General features: G+C 33.1%; 1 pseudogene; it reads right to left on the reverse strand.

Moving 5' to 3' along the window:
- Positions 1-26061, reverse strand: part of LOC139888043 (beta-glucosidase 18-like) — a 169193-nt pseudogene that overhangs the window by 136794 nt on the left and 6338 nt on the right.

Below are 26061 nucleotides of genomic sequence, written 5' to 3' on the forward strand. Positions count from 1 at the left end.
AATATCGAGGAAATATTTCCGTGATATGCTTAGAAATTAAGTAGAATGAAAGAGTCATGTAACATGGTTCATGATAAAGATATGATCTGTGATCCTTTATCACATTCCATTAGAAACTCAGCATGACTTACTGTAATATAACCACGTTGGCCTGACGTCATTATATTATACTAACTCATGCTTCAATTCCCAACACTTCTCCAGAAAATCATTCATAATTTAAACTCGATTGTCACAGAATATAGAAACTAAAGCAGTTTCTTTTATGATGTAATATAGATAGCACGAAGGGATAAATAATTTTGGACAAGCATAGATGTGAAGGTATCCTCAGGAATATCGAAGATATTTATAACTAAATATACGATGATATCTTAGAATTTAAAATATCTAGAATCAAAGGATGTTGCAGAACGTTTCCGTAAGGATTTAGAATAAGTAAGGAGCAAGATATTTGCTGAAGAGTTCATCAGATACAGAACCATCTGAATTTGTTAAGTGTAGGTTTAGTCCTTGCGGTTTGTCCACAGTCTCCTTCATAGTTTTGCATAATCCGCTTTTCAGAACTAATTTTCTATTGAGTGTTTCCAATTCTTCATTTTTTTATCATCAAACTTTTGGCCATTAAGACCATTTACAACTTTTGCTACTTCATCAGCATCTTCAGAACTCAGAGATCTGATTCGTAAGCTAGAGGGTTTTTCAGGAAATTCAGAAATTCCGAATTGAAATTTATTGGTCCAGAAGATATACGCTATATATAGATATATAACTGTTGACGTAGGAACACTGCAAAATTCGAGAATTAATGATTAATGCTTCCCGGTATTTGATATGGCAACTATCGCTACAAGATGTCGATGAGTACATGATAAGACTTCAATAGATAAATATTGTGATTTGTCGGAGAGATTTAAACCAAGGAGCAATGAGGTTGCTGGTACGTCTGCTGGTAATATGGTGAAATATAAAAGGTTCCCTGGTAACAATTAAAGGGTACACATATATATCAAGGTTATGGTAAGGTTGTTTCGAACGAAAAGTCGAAGTTGACTTGCTGGAGCTGTGACAAAATTTGCTAATTTGGAAAAAGATTGCAAAGTTATTTTCGGTAATAATAACGCTAAAGGAATTAGCACAGCTACGTGTTAAACGTTCACTCACTTTCTGAGAGTTTTTCACATGCATAACTATATGCATAGATCTTTCCTTCCGTAGATGAAGTGCGGTTGGTTCATCCTCTCGATTGAGGTGTTTTCAAGAATAATGAAAGGTTTGAACGTAGATAGGAATCGCCAAGATACAAATGAGGTTTAGAATGAAATCAAGTGGCAAACTTGAAGAAATGTTTAGTTTCATATATTATAATCAATATTTTAATACATTTTAATTGTCCAATATTAGTAGTCCAGTGTTAGTAGTCCACAGTTAGTAGTCCACAGTTAGTAGTACGTATATAGTTCAATATATAATCTTAGAATTAATCGACGTATCGTGACCCATTGTACAACTTATTGTCTCAAAATTAATCCGACGTATTGTGTACATGTGTCTCGATTTATCCGACGATATGTAAAGTGCGTAAAATAAATAACAGTATTTAAATGACAATAAATAAAGTGCGTAAAATAAATAACAGTATGTAAATGACAATAAATAAAATTGCGAGAATTAAAATTGCGATAAATAAATTGCGATAAATAAAATGTAATAAGGAATTAACAGTTAGCTAGGAACAGTTAGCTAGGATTTTGTTAGCGTGGATTCTTAACAAAATTTCTCATAGTAAATTTGTTTGTTTCTAACAAATTTTATTTTTGTCCAATGTTTTCTTCATTATGCCCCTTGTTGGATTCTGATAGGTCAAAATCCAAATAAGAAATTGAATTTGAATGAAAATAGTTGTTCTTTGGTGAATGGATACGTACATGTGTGGATTTGAGCAGTATAGTTAATGATTGCTGAATCTGAGTTGAGGAATGTACAGTGTAACTTATTAATGTGCAATCTAAATATTCCTCGGGTATTACCTACCCGTTAAAATATTTTCACCATTAACAGTTTGTACGAAAGAATTCTTAATTACAATCTTGATGAAAATATACTTACATATATATTTTCTTCAGATGAAATCATGGATTTAATGAGTTAATATTGAAATGTCCCGTTCTTATTGATTAAAAATGTTCCATATTAATTGATTTCGTTGCGAGGTTTTGACCTCTATATGAGACGTTTTTCAAAGACTGCATTCATTTTAAAACAAACCATAACCTTTATTTCATCAATAAAGGTTTAAAAAGCTTTACGTAGATTATCAAATAATGATAATCTAAAATATCCTGTTTACACACGACCATTACATAATGGTTTACAATACAAATATGTTACAACAAAATAAGTTTCTTGAATGCAGTTTTTACACAATATCATACAAGCATGGACTCCAAATCTCGTCCTTATTTAAGTATGCGACAGCGGAAGCTCTTAATAATCACCTGAGAATAAACATGCTTAAAACGTCAACAAAAATGTTGGTGAGTTATAGGTTTAACCTATATATATCAAATCATAATAATAGACCACAAGATTTCATATTTCAATACACATCCCATACATGGAGATAAAAATCATTCATATGTTGAATACCTGGTAACCGACATTAACAAGATGCATATATAAGAATATCCCCATCATTCTGGGACACCCTTCGGATATGATATAAATTTCGAAGTACTAAAGCATCCGGTACTTTAGATGGGGTTTGTTAGGCCCAATAGATCTATCTTTAGGATTCGTGTCAATTAGGGTGTCTGTTCCCTAATTCTTAGATTACCAGACTTAATAAAAAGGGGCATATTCGATTTCGATAATTCAACCATAGAATGTAGTTTCACATACTTGTATCTATTTTGTAAATCATTTATAAAACCTGCATGTATTCTCATCCCAAAAATATTAGATTTTAAAAGTGGGACTATAACTCACTTTCACAGATTTTTACTTCATCGGGAAGTAAGACTTGGCCACTGGTTGATTCACGAACCTATAACAATATATACATATATATCAAAGTATGTTCAAAATATATTTACAACACTTTTAATATATTTTGATGTTTTAAGTTTATTAAGTCAGCTGTCCTCGTTAGTAACCTACAACTAGTTGTCCACAGTTAGATGTACAGAAATAAATTGATAAATATTATCTTGAATCAATCCACGACCCAGTGTATACGTATCTCAGTATTGATCACAACTCAAACTATATATATTTTAGAATCAACCTCAACCCTGTATAGCTAACTCCAACATTCACATATAGAGTGTCTATGGTTGTTCCGAAATATATATAGATGTGTCGACATGATAGGTCGAAACATTGTATACATGTCTATGGTATCTCAAGATTACATAATATACAATACAAGTTGATTAAGTTATGGTTGGAATAGATTTTTTACCAATTTTCACGTAGCTAAAATGAGAAAAATTATCCAATCTTGTTTTACCCATAACTTCTTCATTTTAAATGCGTTTTGAGTGAATCAAATTGCTATGGTTTCATATTGAACTCTATTTTATGAATCTAAACAGAAAAAGTATAGGTTTATAGTCGGAAAAATAAGTTACAAGTTGTTTTTGTAAAGGTAGTCATTTCAGTCGAAAGAACGACGTCTAGATGACCATTTTAGAAAACATACTTCCACTTTGAGTTTAACCATAATTTTTGGATATAGTTTCATGTTCATAATAAAAATCATTTTCTCAGAATAACAACTTTTAAATCAAAGTTTATCATAGTTTTTAATTAACTAACCCAAAACAGCCCGCGGTGTTACTACGACGGCGTAAATCCGGTTTTACGGTGTTTTTCGTGTTTCCAGGTTTTAAATCATTAAGTTAGCATATCATATAGATATATAACATGTGTTTAGTTGATTTTAAAAGTCAAGTTATAAGGATTAACTTTTGTTTGCGAACAAGTTTAGAATTAACTAAACTATGTTCTAGTGATTACAAGTTTAAACCTTCGAATAAGATAGCTTTATATGTATGAATCGAATGATGTTATGAACATCATTACTACCTTAAGTTCCTTGGATAAACCTACTGGAAAAGAGAAAAATGGATCTAGCTTCAACGGATCCTTGGATGGCTCGAAGTTCTTGAAGCAGAATCATAACACGAAAACAAGTTCAAGTAAGATCATCACTTGAAATAAGATTGTTATAGTTATAGAAATTGAACCAAAGTTTGAATATGATTATTACCTTGTATTAGAATGATAACCTACTATAAGAAACAAAGATTTCTTGAGTTTGGATGATCACCTTACAAGATTGGAAGTGAGCTAGCAAACTTGAAAGTATTCTTGATTTTATGTAACTAGAACTTGTAGAATATATAAAGAACACTTAGAACTTGAAGATAGAACTTGATAGAGATCAATTAGATGAAGAAAATTGAAGAATGAAAGTGTTTGTAGGTGTTTTTGGTCGTTGGTGTATGGATTAGATATAAAGGATATGTAATTTTGTTTTCATGTAAATAAGTCATGAATGATTACTCATATTTTTGTAATTTTATGAGATATTTCATGCTAGTTGCCAAATTATGGTTCCCACATGTGTTAGGTGACTCAGATGGGCTGCTAAGAGCTGATCATTAGAGTGTATATACCAATAGTACATACATCTAAAAGCTGTGTATTGTACGAGTACGAATACGGGTGCATACGAGTAGAATTGTTGATGAAACTGAACGAGGATGTAATTGTAAGCATTTTTGTTAAGTAGAAGTATTTTGATAAGTGTATTGAATTCTTTCAAAAGTGTATAAATACATATTAAAACACTACATGTATATACAATTTAACTGAGTCGTTAAGTCATCGTTAGTCGTTACATGTAAGTGTTGTTTTGAAACCTTTAGGTTAACGATCTTGTTAAATGTTGTTAACCCAATGTTTATAATATCAAATGAGATTTTAAATTATTATATTATCATGATATTATCATGTATGAATATCTCTTAATATGATATATATATACATTAAATGTCTTTACAACGATAATCGTTACATATATGTCTCGTTTAAAAATCATTAAGTTAGTAGTCTTGTTTTTACATATGTAGTTCATTGTTAATATACTTAATGATATGTTTACTTATCATATTATCATGTTAACTATATATATATCCATATATATGTCATCATATAGTTTTTACAAGTTTTAACGTTCGTGAATCACCGGTCAACTTGGGTGGTCAATTGTCTATATGAAACATATTTCAATTAATCAAGTCTTAACAAGTTTGATTGCTTAACATGTTGGAAACATTTAATCATGTAAATATCAATCTCAATTAATATATATAAGCATGGAAAAGTTCGGGTCACTACAGTACCTACCCGTTAAATAAATTTCGTCCCGAAATTTTAAGCTGTTGAAGGTGTTGACGAATCTTCTGGAAATAGATGCGGGTATTTCTTCTTCATCTGATCTTCACGCTCCCAGGTGAACTCGGGTCCTCTACGAGCATTCCATCGAACCTTAACAATTGGTATGTTGTTTTGCTTAAGTCTTTTAACCTCACGATCCATTATTTCGACGGGTTCTTCGATGAATTGAAGTTTTTCGTTGATTTGGATTTCATCTAACGGAATAGTGAGATCTTATTTAGCAAAATATTTCTTCAAATTCGAGACGTGGAAAGTGTTATGTACAGCCGCAAGTTGTTGAGGTAACTCAAGTCGGTAAGCTACTGGTCCGACACGATCAATAATCTTGAATGGTCCAATATACCTTGGATTTAATTTCCCTCGTTTACCAAATTGAACAACGCCTTTCTAAGGTGCAACTTTAAGCATGACCATCTCTCCAATTTCAAATTCTATATCTTTTCTTTTAATGTCAGCGTAGCTCTTTTGTCGACTTTGGGCGGTTTTCAACCGTTGTTGAATTTGGATGATCTTCTCGGTAGTTTCTTGTATAATCTCCGGACCTGTAATCTGTCTATCCCCCACTTCACTCCAACAAATCGGAGACCTGCACTTTCTACCATAAAGTGCTTCAAACGGCGCCATCTCAATGCTTGAATGGTAGCTGTTGTTGTAGGAAAATTCTGCTAACGGTAGATGTCGATCCCAACTGTTTCCGAAATCAATAACACATGCTCGTAGCATGTCTTCAAGCGTTTGTATCGTCCTTTTGCTCTGCCCATCAGTTTGTGGATGATAGGCAGTACTCATGTCTAGACGAGTTCCTAATGCTTGCTGTAATGTCTGCCAGAATCTTGAAATAAATCTGCCATCCCTATCAGAGATAATAGAGATTGGTATTCCATGTCTGGAGACGACTTCCTTCAAATACAGTCGTGCTAACTTCTCCATCTTGTCATCTTCTCTTATTGGCAGGAAGTGTGCTGATTTGGTGAGACGATCAACTATTACCCAAATAGTATCAAAACCACTTGCAGTCCTTGGCAATTTAGTGATGAAATCCATGGTAATGTTTTCCCATTTCCATTCCGGGATTTCGGGTTGTTGAAGTAGACCTGATGGTTTCTGATGCTCAGCTTTGACCTTAGAACCCGTCAAACATTCTCCTACGTATTTAGCAACATCGGCTTTCATACCCGGCCACCAAAAATGTTTCTTGAGATCCTTGTACATCTTCCCCGTTCCAGGATGTATTGAGTATCTGGTTTTATGAGCTTCTCTAAGTACCATTTCTCTCATATCTCCAAATTTTGGTACCCAAATCCTTTCAGCCCTATACCGGGTTCCGTCTTTCCGAATATTAAGATGCTTCTCCGATCCTTTGGGTATTTCATCCTTTAAATTTCCCTCTTTTAAAACTCCTTGTTGCGCCTCCTTTATTTGAGTAGTAAGGTTATTATGAATCATTATATTCATAGATTTTACTCAAATGGGTTCTCTGTCCTTCCTGCTCAAGGCATCGGCTACCACATTTGCCTTCCCTGGGTGGTAACAAATCTCAAAGTCGTAATCATTCAATAATTCAATCCACCTACGCTGCCTCATATTCAGTTGTTTCTGATTAAATATGTGTTGAAGACTTTTGTGGTCGGTATATATAATACTTTTGACCCCATATAAGTAGTGCCTCCAAGTCTTTAATGCAAAAACAACCGCGCCTAATTCCAAATCATGCGTCGTATAATTTTGTTCGTGAATCTTTAATTGTCTAGACGCATAAGCAATCACCTTCGTTCGTTGCATTAATACACAACCGAGACCTTGCTTTGATGCGTCACAATAAATCACAAAATCATCATTCCCTTCAGGCAATGACAATATAGGTGCCGTAGTTAGCTTTTTCTTCAATAACTGAAACGCTTTCTCTTGTTCATCATTCCATTCAAATTTCTTCCCTTTATGCGTTAATGCAGTCAAGAGTTTTGCTATTCTGGAAAAGTCTTGGATGAACCTTCTGTAGTAACCAGCTAGTCCTAAAAACTGGCGTATGTGTTTCGGAGTTTTTGGGGTTTCCCACTTTTCAACAGTTTCTATCTTTGCCGGATCCACCTTAATACCTTCTTTGTTCACTATGTGACTGAGGAATTGAACTTCTTCCAACCAAAATGCACACTTTTAAAACTTAGAGTACAATTCTTCCTTCCTCAATACTTCTAACACCTTTCTCAAATGTTCATCGTGTTCTTGGTCATTCTTTGAGTAAATAAGTATGTCATCAATGAAAACAATGACAAACTTATCAAGGTATGGTCCACACACTCGGTTCATAAGGTCCATGAACACAGCTGGTGCATTAGTTATACCAAACGGCATGACCATAAACTCGTAATGACCGTAACGTGTTCTGAAAGCAGTCTTTGGAATATCATCTTCTTTCACATGCATTTGATGATACCCGGAACGTAAGTCAATCTTTGAATAAACAGACGAGCCTTGTAGTTGATCAAATAAGTCGTCGATTCTCGGTAGTTGGTAGCGGTTCTTGATGGTAAGTTTGTTCAACTCTCAGTAGTCGATACACAACCTGAATGTACCATCTTTCTTCTTGACAAACAAAACAGGAGCTCCCCACGGTGATGTGCTTGGTCGAATGAAACCACGCTCTAAAAGTTCTTGTAATTGGCTTTGTAGTTCTTTCATCTCGCTGGGTGTGAGTCTGTAAGGAGCACGAGCTATTGGTGCAGCTCCTGGTACAAGATCTATTTGAAATTCAACGGATCGATGTGGGGGTAATCCCGGTAATTCTTTCGAAAATACATCGGGAAATTCTTTTGCAATGGGAACATCATTGATGCTCTTTTCTTCAGTTTGTACTTTCTCGATGTGTGCTAGAACAGCATAGCAACCTTTTCTTATTAGTTTTTGTGCCTTCAAATTACTAATAAGATGTAGCTTCGTGTTGCCCTTTTCTCCGTACACCATTAAGGGTTTTCCTTTTTCTCGTATAATGCAAATTGCATTTTTGTAACAAACGATCTCTGCTTTCACTTCTTTCAACCAGTCCATACCGATTATCACATCAAAACTCCCTAACTCTACTGGTATCAAATCAATCTTAAATGTTTCGCTAAGCAGTTTAATTTCTCGATTCCGACATATATTATCTGCTGAAATTAATTTACCATTTGCTAATTCGAGTAAAAATTTACTATCCAAAGGCGTCAATGGACAACTTAATTTAGCACAAAAATCTCTACTCATATAGCTTCTATCCGCACCCGAATCAAATAAAACGTAAGCAGATTTATTGTCAATAAGAAACGTACCCGTAACAAGCTCTGGGTCTTCCTGTGCCTCTGCCGCATTAATATTGAAAACTCTTCCGCGGCCTTGTCCATTCGTGTTCTCCTGGTTCGGGCAATTTCTAATAATGTGGCCCGGTTTTCCACATTTATAACAAACTACATTGGCATAACTTGCTCCGACACTACTTGCTCTGCCATTACTCGTTCCGACACCATTTGTTCCTTTCGTTCTATTAACCCCTGGTCCGTAGACCTCACACTTCGCAGCGCTATGACCATTTCTTTTACACTTGTTGCAAAATTTGGTGCAGAACCCCGAGTGATACTTTTCACACCTTTGGCATAGCTGCCTTTGATTGTTGTTGTTGTTGCGGTTATTATTGTTGTTGGGATGATTGTTGTAGTTGCTGCTATTGTTGTTGTTGTTGTTGTTGTTGTTGGGCCGTTTGTTGTAGTTGCGATTGATGTTGCGATTGTTGGGATAATTGTTGCGATTATTGTTGTAATTGCTGTTGTTGTTGTATTGGTGATTCTTATCACCGTTTTCCTCCCACTTTCTTTTGACTTGCTTCACATTGGCCTCTTCAGCAGTCTGTTCTTTAATTCTTTCTTCAATCTGGTTCACTAGTTTGTGAGCCATTCTACATGCCTGTTGTATGGAGGCGGGCTCGTGTGAACTTATATCTTCTTGGATTCTTTCCGGTAATCCTTTCACAAACGCGTCGATCTTCTCTTCCTCATCTTCGAATGCTCCCGGACACAATAGGCACAATTCTGTGAATCATCTTTCGTACGTGGTAATATCAAATCCTTGGGTTCGTAACCCTCTAAGTTCTGTCTTGAGCTTATTGACCTCTATTCTGGGACGGTACTTCTCGTTTATCAAGTGCTTGAATGCTGACCACGGTAGTGCGTACGCATCGTCTTGTCCCACTTACTCTAGATAGGTATTCCACCATGTTAACGCAGAACCTGTGAAGATATGCGTAGCGTACTTCACTTTGTCCTCTTCAGTACACTTACTTATGGCAAACACCGATTCGACCTTCTCGGTCCACCGTTTCAATCCGATCGGTCCTTCAGTTCCATCAAATTCCAAAGGTTTGCAGGCAGTGAATTCTTTGTAGGTGCATCCTACACGATTTCCTGTACTGCTAGATCCAAGGTTATTGTTGGTATGTAGCGCAGCCTGTACTGCGGCTATGTTTGAAGCTAGAAAAGTACGGAATTCCTCTTCATTAATATTCACGGTGTGTCGAGTAGTCGGTGCCATTTCTTTCAAAATAGTCAAATGGAACAAGTTAATCATACAGAATATTAAGAGTAGTTAATAGTATTTCGTAGCATAATATGAACTCATTTATAAAAGCTTTTTCTTCATATTAGCGTTTTATAAGTTTAAATTCGGGTAGTACCTACCCGTTAAGTTCATACTTAGTAGCTAATATACAATTCAACTACTACAATTCTATATGAAAAACTGATTATAATAATATTTCGCGTTCAAACTTTTACACAATATTTTACAAACTTACAATACCGCTTAATTTACATATAGCATGAAATATAGCACACAATAAATTTGATACAAGATGGTTGTGAAGATAATTCTAGCTAGTACACAAGTCGTTCAGCAAAGGCAATAAAGACACGTAATTCATACGTCCAGAAACAAGTCATGCATTCTGGTTTTACTAGGATTACTTCCCATCCTTGGTCTTGTGGAACATAACCGTTATGGCCGTTGATAAGACAGCTTGTTGTAACGTCGTCAAAGGGACGAGGGTTACGTAATGTCCAACAGTCCCGTAACAATCTAAAAACCTCATTTCTTACCCCAATTACCGACTCAGTCACTTGTGGGAACGTTTTGTTTAATAGTTGTAGCCCGATGTTCTTGTTCTCACTTTGGTGAGAAGCGAACATTACTAATCCGCAAGCATAACATGCTTCTTTATGTTGCATGTTAGCCGCTTTTTCTAAATCACGAAGTCCAATATTCAGATATATTGAGTCAAAATAATTTCTTAACCCATTGCGTAAAATAGCATTTGGGTTTCCCGCAATATATGCGTCAAAGTAAACACATCGTAACTTATGGATTTCCCAATGTGATATCCCCCATCTTTCGAACGAAAGCCTTTTATAAACCAAGGCATTCTTGGAACGTTCTTCGAATGTCTTACAAACTGATCTCGCCTTAAATAGTTGTGCTGAAGAATTCTGACCGACTCTAGACAAGATTTCATCAATCATGTCTCCGGGTAGGTCTCTTAAAATATTGGGTTGTCTATCCATTTTGTGTTTTTATACTGTAAAATAGACAAGAGTTAGATTCATAAAAAAATACTTATTAATACAAGCAATTTTTACATATATCATAAAGCATAAGCACACTATATTACATATATTACACCACACGAATACAACTATCTTATTCCGACTCGCTTGTTTCTTCTTCTTTGGTTTTGGTTCGTTTTGCCAAGTTTCTAGGGATATATGATTTTCCCCTAATACGAGCCGTCGTTTTCCACATTGGTTTAGAAAAACCTGGTGGTTTAGAGGTTCCCGGGTCATTGTTACAACTTAAGGACTTCGGGGGTTGACGATACATATAAAGTTCATCGGGGTTGGAATTAGATTTCTCTATTTTTATGCCCTTTCCCTTATTATTTTCTTTTACCTTTTTAAATTCAGTTGGGATAATTTCTATAACATCATCGGAATTCTCGTCGGAATCCGATTCATCGGAGAATTGGTAATCCTCCCAATATTTTGCTTCCTTGGCGGAAACACCATTGACCATAATTAACCTTGGTCAGTTGGTTGAGGATTTTCTTTTACTTAACTGTTTTATTATTTCCCCACCGGTTCTATTTCTTCATCCGGTTCCGATTCTTCTTCCGGTTCCGATTCTTCTTCCGGTTCCGACTCTTCTTCCGGTTCCTCTTCGGGAACTTGTGAATCAGTCCACGAATCATTCCAATTTACATTTGACTCTTCATTATTATTAGGTGAGTCAATGGGACTTGTTTTAGAGGTAGACATCTATCACATAATATCAAACGCGTTAAGAGATTAATATATCACATAATATTCACATGTTAAAAATATATAGTTTCCAACAAAATTTGTTAAGCAATCATTTTTCAAGTAAACACGGTCGAAGTCCAGACTCACTAATGCATCCTAACAAACTCGATAAGACACACTAATGCAAAATTCTGGTTCTCTAAGACCAACGCTCGGATACCAACTGAAATGTCCCGTTCTTATTGATTAAAAACGTTCCATATTAATTGATTTCGTTGCGAGGTTTTGACCTCTATATGAGACGTTTTTCAAAGACTGCATTCATTTTAAAACAAACCATAACCTTTATTTTATCAATAAAGGTTTAAAAAGCTTTACGTAGATTATCAAATAATGATAATCTAAAATATCCTGTTTACACACGACCATTACATAATGGTTTACAATACAAATATGTTACAACAAAATAAGTTTTTTGAATGCAGTTTTTACACAATATCATACAAGCATGGACTCCAAATCTCGTCCTTATTTAAGTATGCGACAGTGGAAGCTCTTAATAATCACCTGAGAATAAACATGCTTAAAACGTCAACAAAAATGTTGGTGAATTATAGGTTTAACCTATATATATCAAATCATAATAATAGACCACAAGATTTCATATTTCAATACACATCCCATACATAGAGATAAAAATCATTCATATGGTGAATACCTGGTAACCGACATTAACAAGATGCATATATAAGAATATCCCCATCATTCCGGGACACCCTTCGGATATGATATAAATTTCGAAGTATTAAAGCATCCGGTACTTTGGATGGGGTTTGTTAGGCCCAATAGATCTATCTTTAGGATTCGCGTCAATTAGGGTGTCTGTTCCCTAATTCTTAGATTACCAGACTTAATAAAAAGGGGCATATTTGATTTCGATAATTCAACCATAGAATGTAGTTTCACGTACTTGTGTCTATTTTGTAAATCATTTATAAAACCTGCATGTATTCTCATCCCAAAAATATTAGATTTTAAAAGTGGGACTATAACTCACTTTCACAGATTTTTACTTCGTCGGGAAGTAAGACTTGGCCACTGGTTGATTCACGAACCTATAACAATATATACATATATATCAAAGTATGTTCAAAATATATTTACAACACTTTTAATATATTTTGATGTTTTAAGTTTATTAAGTCAGCTGTCCTCGTTAGTAACCTACAACTAGTTGTCCACAGTTAGATGTACAGAAATAAATTGATAAATATTATCTTGAATCAATCCACGACCCAGTGTATACGTATCTCAGTATTGATCACAACTCAAACTTTATATATATTTTGGAATCAACCTCAACCCTGTATAGCTAACTCCAACATTCACATATAGAGTGTCTATGGTTGTTCCGAAATATATATAGATGTGTCGACATGATAGGTCAAAAAATTGTATACATGTCTATGGTATCTCAAGATTACATAATATACAATACAAGTTGATTAAGTTATGGTTGGAATAGATTTGTTACCAATTTTCACGTAGCTAAAATGAGAAAAATTATCCAATCTTGTTTTACCCATAACTTCTTCATTTTAAATCCGTTTTGAGTGAATCAAATTGCTATGGTTTCATATTGAACTCTATTTTATGAATCTAAATAGAAAAAGTATAGGTTTATAGTCGGAAAAATAAGTTACAAGTCGTTTTTGTAAAGGTAGTCATTTCAGTCGAAAGAACGACGTCTAGATGACCATTTTAGAAAACATACTTCCACTTTGAGTTTAACCATAATTTTTGGATATAGTTTCATGTTCATAATAAAAATCATTTTCTCAGAATAACAACTTTTAAATCAAAGTTTATCATAGTTTTTAATTAACTAACCCAAAACAGCCTGCGGTGTTACTACGACGGCGTAAATCCGGTTTTACGGTGTTTTTCGTGTTTTCAGGTTTTAAATCATTAAGTTAGCATATCATATAGATATAGAACATGTGTTTAGTTGATTTTAAAAGTCAAGTTAGAAGGATTAACTTTTGTTTGCGAACAAGTTTAGAATTAACTAAACTATGTTCTAGTGATTACAAGTTTAAACCTTCGAATAAGATAGCTTTATATGTATGAATTGAATGATGTTATGAACATCATTACTACCTTAAGTTCCTTGGATAAACCTACTGGAAAAGAGAAAAATGGATCTAGCTTCAACGGATCCTTGGATGGCTCGAAGTTCTTGAAGCAGAATCATGACACGAAAACAAGTTCAAGTAAGATCATCACTTGAAATAAGATTGTTATAGTTATAGAAATTGAACCAAAGTTTGAATATGATTATTACCTTGTATTAGAATGATAACCTACTGTAAGAAACAAAGATTTCTTGAGTTTGGATGATCACCTTACAAGATTGGAAGTGAGCTAGCAAACTTGAAAGTATTCTTGATTTTATGTAACTAGAACTTGTAGAATATATGAAGAAGACTTAGAACTTGAAGATAGAACTTGAGAGAGATCAATTAGATGAAGAAAATTGAAGAATTAAAGTGTTTGTAGGTGTTTTTGGTCGTTGGTGTATGGATTAGATATAAAGTATATGTAATTTTGTTTTCATGTAAATAAGTCATGAATGATTACTCATATTTTTGTAATTTTATGAGATATTTCATGCTAGTTGCCAAATGATGGTTCCCACATGTGTTAGGTGACTCACATGGGCTGCTAAGAGCTGATCATTGGAGTGTATATACCAATAGTACATACATCTAAAAGCTGTGTATTGTACGAGTACGAATACGGGTGCATACGAGTAGAATTGTTGATGAAACTGAACGAGGATGTAATTGTAAGCATTTTTGTTAAGTAGAATTATTTTGATAAGTGTATTGAAGTCTTTCAAAAGTGTATAAATACATATTAAAACACTACATGTATATACATTTTAACTGAGTCGTTAAGTCATCGTTAGTCGTTACATGTAAGTGTTGTTTTGAAACCTTTAGGTTAACGATCTTGTTAAATGTTGTTAACCCAATGTTTATAATATCAAATGAGATTTTAAATTATTATATTATCATGATATTATCATGTATGAATATCTCTTAATATGATATATATACATTAAATGTCTTTACAACGATAATCGTTACATATATGTCTCGTTTAAAAATCATTAAGTTAGTAGTCTTGTTTTTACACATGTAGTTCATTGTTAATATACTTAATGATATGTTTACTTATCATAGTATCATGTTAACTATATATATATATATATATCCATATATATGTCATCATATAGTTTTTACAAGTTTTAACGTTCGTGAATCACCGGTCAACTTGGGTGGTCAATTGTCTATATGAAACATATTTCAATTAATCAAGTCTTAACAAGTTTGATTGCTTAACATGTTGGAAACATTTAATCATGTAAATATCAATCTCAATTAATATATATAAGCATGGAAAAGTTCAGGTCACTACAAATATGATATTAGACTCATTTGATTTACCGTTAGAATAAGAATATATAATCTCTAAAACATTAGAGATTACATAATCGTCATGTCGAACGAAGAAAATCGATGTAAAACGATATGCAGAACGTAGATTAATGATATAGAGCGATATGTAGAACGATGGTTATGCTCGAGGTACAGAATGAGATGTTGAGGCATGTGATGTTGAAACTTGGGTTGTTGGTGGTACTGGTGTTGATGTTGGTGGTACTGTTGGTGCCGGTGATGTTGCTGGAGCTGTTAAGTTTTACACCATATTCTCCAAAGCCACTACTCAAGCGCGAAGCTCATTGACTTCTTCTATTACTCCGGGATGATTGTCGGTCGGCACGAGTGGATGAATAAGGTTTAGAATTTTAGATAGAAGATAATCGTGACGAGCTACCCTAGAGATGAGGCTAAAAATGGTGTTTCGGATAGGTTCACTGGTAAGTGCTTCAGGTTCTTCTCCGAGGGTGTAGGTTGGTGGGTGGAAATGATCGCCTTCTTCTTGTCTCCATTGGTTAAGTCGACTACGAACCCATTACCATTTCATCCAAAATAGGTGATGGCTAAGTGGTTGATCCATTCCGGTTACACTGCTTTTGGAGCTCAAGTGGATATTCATGTGGGAATAGCTGTCGGAATCCGAGGAATTTGAACTAGTTGTGAGTTCCATCTTGTACGGTTAGATAAAGTATTTTTGATAGGAAAAAGATTATAGGATTTAGTTTGGTATGCTTCAATACATAATTTACTTATGTATATACAATACCAAAATCCCATAAGTCACGGAGGAATCTTCGAAAGCTGTCGGACAAAGTTTATAGTAACTGATACACTAGGACATGAATTTATCTATACACTATCTATACAATAAGTGCAGGAAGTCGTGTCTAGACTTAGGAATAATAAGCAGGTAATTTTCCACGAGGAATGATAAAGAATACTTATAATATGCAGCTAAGGTCGAAGTCCAGACTCGCTAATGCATCCTAACGACTATCAGTTAGACACACTAATGCAAGACCTGGTTCGCTAGGACCAACGCTCTGATACCACATGTAACGACCCGTCCTAATCCACCTGGACGAAGTCTTCAACATTTGGTCCCATTGAGATAATCTAACTTCTATATGCCATGTACGACTCCATGTAATATCTTTAAAATGAGCAAATGCACAGCGGAAGATTTCTTTCTTACCTGAGAATAAACATGCTTAAAAGTGTCAACTAAAAGGTTGGTGAGTTCATAGGTTTATCATAACAATCATTTCAATATCTTAATAGACCACAAGATTTCATATACATAAACATTTTAATAATAATATTCTAAGTGGTTGAGCACTTGGTAACCATACTTAACATTTAATCAACGTCGCATATTCCCTTTATTATAAAATCTCACTACACTGTACCAAGTGTAGTCACGAAACGAAGTACTGTGCAACCGTTGAATACTGCTCGTCCAGTCCGGTTGGGGTTGTCAGGCCTGATAGATCTATCAACAGGATTTGCGTTTACAATACCACATGTAAATAGTAGTTACCAAGCTACAGGGAAGTATGCAAGTGGTACAACTCAACGTAGAATATATTTTAAGTACTTGTGTCTATTTCGTAAACATTTATAAAAGCAGCGCATGTATTCTCAGCCAAATATATATATATATATATATTGCAAAAGCAATTAAAAAGGGAGCAAATGAAACTCACCATACTGTATTTTGTAGTAAAAATACATATGATTACATTGAACAAGTGTAGGGTTGGCCTCATATTCACGATCCTATATCATTTATGTATATTAATACATATAATCATAATCAAACAAATTTATATATATTTAGTTATGTATTAAGATTTACTATTTATATATATGATTCAATTTAAAATATATTTAAATATTATTTGTAACTTATTTGTAATAACATTTTATTAAAACAAGATAGTGTTTGTACAATATATTTTTACATAAATGTCCTTTATTTATTAAAGTAATATTTTTAATACTAAAATAGTGACAATAATAGTAATGATAATATTAATAATAATGATTTTAATCATTATACTACTAATAATAACCTTAATGATAATACTTAATAGTAATACTTATAATAATAATAATAATAATAATAATAATAATAATAATAATAATAATAATAATAATAATAATAATAATAATAATAATAATAATAATAATAATAATAATAATAATAATAATATTAATATTAATAATAATAATAATACTAAAAGAAGTTATACCTCAAAAGAATAGGATTTTTAAAAATATGCCACTAGCAGGGTTTGAACCCACGACCTCTAGTTCACAGCTAAACACCCCTGACCATCACTCCGTTTCTGTTTTTCTGTTTCACTTAGTTCCCTATATTTAATTAACCGGTTTTCCTTTTCTTTTTTTAAACTGGACACAAAACAAAAGAAGTGGGCTTCGTTTCATGATACTTTAAAAGCCCAAAAGTATAGTCCGATCCACTAGCAAGTGGACTTGATCTGGTAAGTTTTCGAATGGCATTAAGAGTGGAAATAGAAAACAGTTACGCAGTCTTCATCATCTTTATCGTCATTAACATATCCATCATTATCATCATTCTTCCTTGCCACTGTGCACCTTCTTCTTCGTTAAGTAGCAACCCACAACGAAACAATAACAGTATTTTTAGCTTAAATTCAAGTGGTGTTTGGTTTTTTTTTTACTGAAAATTAACGAGGGTTGTGATGAAGGAAACAGATGGTAACAGTAGTAGTAAGCTTTTGCAGGTTTTTCATGGTTTTCAATTGCCACAGTACTAAACGTGGCAGTAACAAAACAATATCATTACCATCGTCACTTCTCAACGTTTTCATTATTTATTTTTGTTTAACATAAAACACAGAAGCAGTAGCAGTAATAATTGACATGTTCTTGATGGTTGCAGCAAGATGTTCGAATAGATTGGTGATATGGTGATCGTTGAGTCCCAGACAGAAAGCAAAAAGAAAAACAGAAAAATAAGAGATAGAGAGATAGTGGTTTAGTGGTGGAGGTTCATGGTGATAACAGTTGTAGTTTTCGTGGTGGGTTGATGATGGTGATCAAACAAGAAGATGGTTCTCGTGTTTTATCGTGGTTTATGGTGTAAATGATGGTATAGGTGATCATGGTGGTTGTGGGTGGTGATTTGAATTAAACGGAAAACAAAAAAACAAAAAATAGTAGAAGGTTGCAGGTTGTTTCCATGGTGGTGATGGTTTGGCTAACATCAATTCTCGATGACTTGTGTGGTGTTAGATTACAATGAGAGAGGGAGAAAGAGAGATAGAGAGATATGGTGTGAAGGTGGTTGTTTATCATGATTCAATCAGAAAACCAAGGAGACCGTAGTAGATTCCTTTTGGTAGTGATGGTAGGTTTGTTGGCGGTTGTGATGGGTGACGGTGATGGATATGGGTCGATGGTGGGTGATAATAGTGGTAACCGATGGTAGTTCTTGAGTGGGTTTACTAATGGTTTGATAGAGGTTTAGGATGGTGATTGTTTGTAGAGTGATAAAGGTGGTGAGGTTCTAATAGTGGTGTTAGAAGTGGTGAAGGGAGGTTGTCGTTTATTATGGTGAAGGTGTTTGGTTCTCTCAATCAAGAAGGAAAACAGAAGGAGAAAGAAAAGTGGGGATACTATATCCCTATAATGCATATATATATATATATATATACATATATATATATATATATATATATATATATATATATATATATATATATATATATATATATATATATACGTATATATATATATACGTATATATATATATACGTATATATATATACGTATATATATATATACGTATATATATATATATATATATATACTCGGTAATGTTAAATTGTGAGAAAGAGAAAAAAAAATATTGAACTCAACTTAGTCATTCAACAACTCCAACAGTTAAGAATAGTGCAGTGAAAGAGAGAAAAGGATAGATAGTGAGATATATGTAAGTTGATGTATGCATTTATATGCATTTGTCAAAAGATGATTGCAAATCTAAAACAGTGAAAATCAATTGAACTTAAATTGTGTTAATTAGGTAAAGCAGCCGATACTTTAGATATTTTAATTCACGGTCAGATTCCGTGATCAGTTGTTAAACAGTGATAGTTAAAAGTCTACACAAAAATCCCATATTTTAATAAAGCGTTAATATATATATTTTGGTCTTAATCCTTATAAACCTAGTCATAAAATGTAGTCTGTCACTAGTTTTCAACCCCGTAGTTTAGTCTTGATCATTCATGTTAGTTTGTAATTGTAAACTCTAATATTTTGGGTAAATTAATAGGTGGATAAGAGGTAAAATATAAGTGGGAGTTGGTAACAATAAAACTAAAAAAAAAACAAAGGGATCGTGATAAGACGTATTGATGTTTCACTTTTACACATGTAAAGTGTATATAGTTCTGGAAATGAGCCATAAATTTCGGAATTTGATCAAAAGGGTTTTGACTAATTCATGGCATACGTTCTTATCCTTTTCATGGCCTTTCATCATCACTAAAAGTTTTTCCATATGCATTTCATTATTCCCAATTTTTTTAATCCATTTGGTACAGCAACTGTCTCATTTGATTTATGTACTAATACTAATCATTTATGCGTAATTATATTATACTTGTCAACAAAACTTGTGTAGTAGGTTCAAAATTTAATTTAAATTTTTTTATACCTTTCATAAAATTATATAAGAGCTAAGCATTTAGTAAATCCTAAGAGCTCGTGCAAAATCTTGATTACCAATTATCATTCAATTAGGATAATAGCACAATTGTACATTTTTAATTAGCTACCTATATACTTTTATAAATAGTTGTTCGTGAATCGTCGGGGAACAGCCGAGGTTGAATGAATTTATGAAAACAGTTCAAAATTTTTGAGACCCAACATTACAGACTTTTCTTATCGCGTCAAAAATATTAAATCGTAACGAGAGTTTGGTTTAAAATTAGTCGAAATTTTCCGGGTCACTACATATTAGAAGACTCCTCATTGTCACAGTCATTCACAGAAGTTTTGAAAGGAAAAATATTTTCATAAAACTTGACATCTCTGCTAAAAATAATAGACTTTTTATCAAAACTGTATAATTTATATCCCTTCTTAACACTTGAATATCCAATAAGAGCACACTTTTCAAATCTGGAACCAAACTTATCAGTAGAATTTAAAACAGAAGCAAAACAAAGACATCCAAAGACTCTCAAATGGGAAAGACTAGGTTTTCTGCCATACACAAGTTCATATGGACATTTACCAGCAATAACAGAAGATGGCAGCCTATTAATCAAATAAACAGCAGTTAGCACACAATCACCCCACATATTAAGAGGGATCCCCCCTTGAAACATAAGAGCCCTTGCAACATTTAGCAAGTGCCTATGTTTCCTTTCAGCAATCCCATTTTGCTGTGGAGTATAGGCACAGGATGTTTGATGTACAATACCCATTTCATTCACAAACATATTCATTCTTTGATTTACAAATTCTGTACCATTGTCACTTCTTAGAGTCTTAACATTTTTACCAAACTGAGGTTTAAGTAAAGTACAATATGTTTTAACTATTTCAAAAACTTCTTCTTTACTTTTTAACAGATATACCCAAACAGCTCTTGAGAAGTCATCAACAATAGTAAGAAACAATTTATAACCACCTTTACAAGCAACTTTATATGGTCCCCAAACATCAAGATGTACTAATTCCCCCACCTCAGTAGTCTTGTGATCACTGAGTGGAAAAGGTTCTCTTGTTTGTTTTGCCTTATGGCAAACTTCACAAGGACCATGTTTTTCAAAGTCTCCTAAATTAAGATCATTTTTTAGTACATGCAAAACAGAGTCTGCAGGGTGCCCTAATCTATCATGCCAAACAGTTTTAGACAACATGCAATTAACATTACTTGAAGTGTAATCACTACCTTTAACACAATTGTTAAAAACATATAAGCCACCACTTTGTCTACCAGTCACAACATTCTTTCTGGTTTTCAAATCCTGAATATAACAAGCAGACTCATCAAATCCAACAAACAACTTGCTATCTCTGGAAATGCAATAAACAGATAACAGACTCACACAATACTCTGGAACAATCAACACATCATATAAAACAAGTTAGGTGCCAACCTAAGATCCCCTATTTTTCTTACCCTGGCTTTAGTGCCATTAGGGTGTGCAACAGTAAGATTTAGATCATAAACATCAATACAATTTTCAAAACCTTTATCACTATTGGTCATATGTTGATTAGCACCAGAGTCAATGATCCACCCATAATTAGGACTAATTTGATCATTTGTGTTAAAAGATCTAAAACATTTATCAAAGTTGGAATTAAAATACACATTCAGATTCATAAATTCACCTGTCATATTTGACTGAACACAATTTTTCCCAACTTTATCATCCAAAATAGCTAAAAGTCTGCTCAACTGGTCACTAGTTATATTCACAGAATTCTGAGAAGAACTGGAAGTTCCTGCAACTTCAGTCACACTACTAACATTGTTTTTGAAAGTATTATTGGATTTCAAAGTTCTTCTTTTGAAATTAGGTGGATATCCAATTATTTCAAAACATTTATCAATTGTATGATTTGTCATACCACATTTAGTACATTTAAGATTATTTACCCTTGGAGGATATCCCACCTCCTCATAACACTTGTCAATAGTATGTCCAGATCTACCACATTTACTACATTTCAGATCATTACTAAAATTATTTATTCTGGATCTGTTAGTAAAAAAAGCTACAGACTCACTTCCAGTTTTCTTATCATTGACACTTTTATGAGACTCTTCTCTAGAGATTATTGAAAAAGCTGTTTTGACACTTGGTAGAGGATCTCTAGTCAAAATATTACTTCTTACAGGTTGATAAATGTCATCAAGACCCATAAGAAACTGCATTAACCTTTGTTGGTCAATAATATCTTGTCTAGCCTTATTAGAACCACATTCACATGCAGGCATTTTACACAGAATATCATACTGTTTCCACAAAAAATTCAATTTATGATAATAATCAGAAACAGTTAAGCCATTTTGAGTTAAAGAATTTATCTTTTGATGAAGATTAAACAACACAGAACCATCAACTTTGTCATAAGTTTCTTTTAACTCTTCCCAAACAACAGAAGCAATTTTAGAATAGATTTGACCATAGTACAATTCTTCAGAAATTGACCCAAGAATCCAAGATAACACAACAGCATTACATCTATCCCATTGATTAGCAAGAACATCATCTGTTTCAGACTTAACAAGTGTACCATTAATAAATTCAGTTTTATTTTTAGTTTGAATGGCTAATTCCATTGCACAAGACCAATATTTATAATTCTCAGTACCCTTCAATTTAAAATTTATCAATGGTGTACTACTAATGTCACTAGCATGCAAATAAAGTGGATCACAAAAATCTAAATCACTTATCATAGTAGCAGTATCTTCAGAAGTAGACATGATTATATAACAGATAGCACGGAGAAAACAATCAAGATAAAGAAAACAGTTAAAGCAGATAAAACCCTAAAAGGTAATCCAAGCAGTGATCCAGATAAGTAAATTCTCAAGGGAATTTACTCCAGGTCTTACTTGGGACCTTCTATTTAACAACAACAATAACAAGCAAATAACAAACAGAGAATATATGCAAGAAATGGAAAGATCTCACAGAGTACTCCCTGCTCGGTTGAATGCTTTGAAATTAACTTGCAATAACAGCGGGAGAACACTTTGAATCAGCGATTGAAACTTGAGATATGAAGAATCCCCAATTTCTTTCGAACACTTAAAACCCTAGATTTGAAAATTGATGAAACCAATTGAAATCATCGAAGATCGATCGCTCTGATACCATGAACAAAGATATAAACCAAACGAATCAACAGATTTAACACCAGAAACTAAGAAATCAAACGATTTATTAACCACCAAATAATCCAAAAATTAACAACTGGATATACAAAACCACAAGTGTAAACTCTACACTTTGAATCTATAAGACTAATACTGAAAGATTGTTCATCAATTAGATGAATCAATCACAATACCAAAAACAATGAGAGAGGACAAAGATGAATCGTATGAGAATGATACAGTTATGATGACTGAAACCCTAACTTGATCTATTTATACAGAGATAAAATGAGAGAATGACAACCAGGCCCCTCAACTTTAACTTTGGTGGATTGACAGTTTTATCCCTTGAACATTTTAATCTTTGTCAACAGGCCTCTCATTGTTTAACACAAACTCAACTATGTCCCACCTGTATATTACTAATATAAAGCCCCATACCAGGTATGTTACTTATATAAGAGTGATATGTGATTCACAAAGAGTTTGTGCCTTCAACCACTATAAAAATTGATCAGCTAACTGGAACTAAACAGCAACATTCAGCAACAGAATCTGGACATCTTCTTGAATCACCAGCATCCTGCACATGCTCAACCTTACTTTAAGTACATGAATGTAGCTTGAAATACATAATTAGATTGCTTATTTTAACAGTATTGCTATATTGTTTTCGCGTTACACGAAATCTTTATTGAGATAAGAGAAAGGCAACAACTTCAATATATATACACCTACACATATAGTCGCCTAGTGGTTAGGGGACATGCAGCATACCGCGGTGGTCATGAGTTCAATCTCTGCCCCATGTCCCTTTAAGCATGGGTTAAGTGTCGGTTTACCTTTTTTTTATATATACACATGCGAACGCGCGCGCGCGCGCGCGCACACACACACACACACAGATATATATATATATATATATATATATATATATATATATATGAACTAACCTATAGAATGACAGTATACATCCGAGTTGCTTAACGATTTACCATCTTCAAGATAAGCTCCTTCCACCTGAAAAAATATATTTATTTATGTCTTGAATAACAGAAAAATTTTAATATTTAATTATTATTATTATTATTATTATTATTATTATTATTATTATTATTATTATTATTATTATTATTATTATTATTATTATTATTACTAGCTTAAAGCCCGCGAATTCGCGGGATTTTTTTAAATGTTTGTTTTAAAAAAAAAAAATTTGAATGGTTAGTAAGTAAGGTGAAAAGCTATATACTATTTGAATAAGGGTTTTCATAAACGTAAAAAATTATAATTACATTTAATAGTATGACTAACATTTTCTTTTCTCTTATACTATATAGGTTGTTTCGCAAAGATTATTCCAAGATTGCAATCTCTTAATGTGTTGATGAATTGTAAAAATAGCAAAAGCCTGTTGCTTGGTTAATAATATCTGTTGGATGTCATTGAACTTAAGAGCTCTCAATTTATCTGCCTGTAATGATAAAGAAAAGCAATGCGTTAGTAAAAAAGTGTTAATATGTGAACATTTTAATGTGATGTTATAATTTGTCACATGAGCTTCTAATTTGTAAAATATGTAATAATTACCTCGGCTAAATAGTTTTGCATAGTATATAATTTGCCAATTTGTTGAAACATAGTGTTTTGATAATTGGACATAGCTTCATTGTCGCCTTTATTAATAAAGTCTTTTCCAACAAATGTTTCTAATAGAGTTTTTTTCAATGCTGCAACTTTATTTGTAATTAAATCCTCTTTTTTAATTGTTTCTTCTTTAACTAATTCAATGCGTGCTGGTTGATCTTTGTAGAGGTCAACATGGTTCAATAGAAGCTGCAAAGTGGAAACATATGAAAAGTGTCAAAAAAAAAAATATTTTGAGAATAAATATTAAATACATTTAATCATTAATAAGTAATACCGTTATAATATCAGATGGTCGAATTCCACCAATTCATGTAACACAAGTTAGACTTTAAGGCATCCACGTGACATTAATAATAGACATTACACACTTTTTTGCTTATCTTTTCTTAAATTGAATCAAGGTTTTAATTGGAGAATGATGCGAATAATTTTGTTGAATCTATAAAGTCTCAATATTAAAATTGAATACGAAATTCCAAAATATGGGACGGCTGCTCGTTCTAATCCTTTGGTAGGTCTCAAAGTGAGAATCTGAATTTTAGAATAAGCCCAATATATCTTAATTATCTTAATACACATTCAGCCCATTAAAGTTAATTAATATGGGCTTCATTGGAGATTCCGTTATCCACCAGCCACATTAGGATAAATAGAAAATTTCTTATTGAAACACCCGAATGGGGAATTTTTTTTTAAAAAAAAAAGACCCTTTATAATTCATTTCGTAGGTAAATGGGTCTTAAATCCTCGAGTTTATTTATTTCTAAGTTACTTTCGGAATGGGATTAAAAAAAGTGAAAAAAAAAACAAAAAAAAAAAAAAAAAAAAAAAAAAAAAAAAACTAAATCAATCAATTAGTTGGTAAATGGGTCTGAAGTCATCGTGTTTAATTATTTGTGAGTTCATTTTGTAACCTATCATATGTGATGTTTATACAATACTTCTTTATTGTGGTAAATTGAGTTGTTTTTTCAATTTTTTTTTTTTTTTATTTGTCCTGCAGTTGGCATGAGTTGACACACTTTAGTCGACCACGATTTAGGTTTAACGACTGGAAGCCAAAAAATTATATTACACCAAACAACTCATTTATACAATCCCACCAGTGTAGAAAAATATTGCAAGTTCACATGAAAATCGCTTCAGATTACAATCGCCAAACCCACGACTTATTAATTTTTTTTTTTTTTTTTCAAGTTAAATGGCAAGATTACATTAC

Source organism: Rutidosis leptorrhynchoides, chromosome 2, assembly GCF_046630445.1.
Source record: "Rutidosis leptorrhynchoides isolate AG116_Rl617_1_P2 chromosome 2, CSIRO_AGI_Rlap_v1, whole genome shotgun sequence".
In the NCBI taxonomy this organism is placed as follows: Eukaryota; Viridiplantae; Streptophyta; class Magnoliopsida; order Asterales; family Asteraceae; genus Rutidosis; species Rutidosis leptorrhynchoides.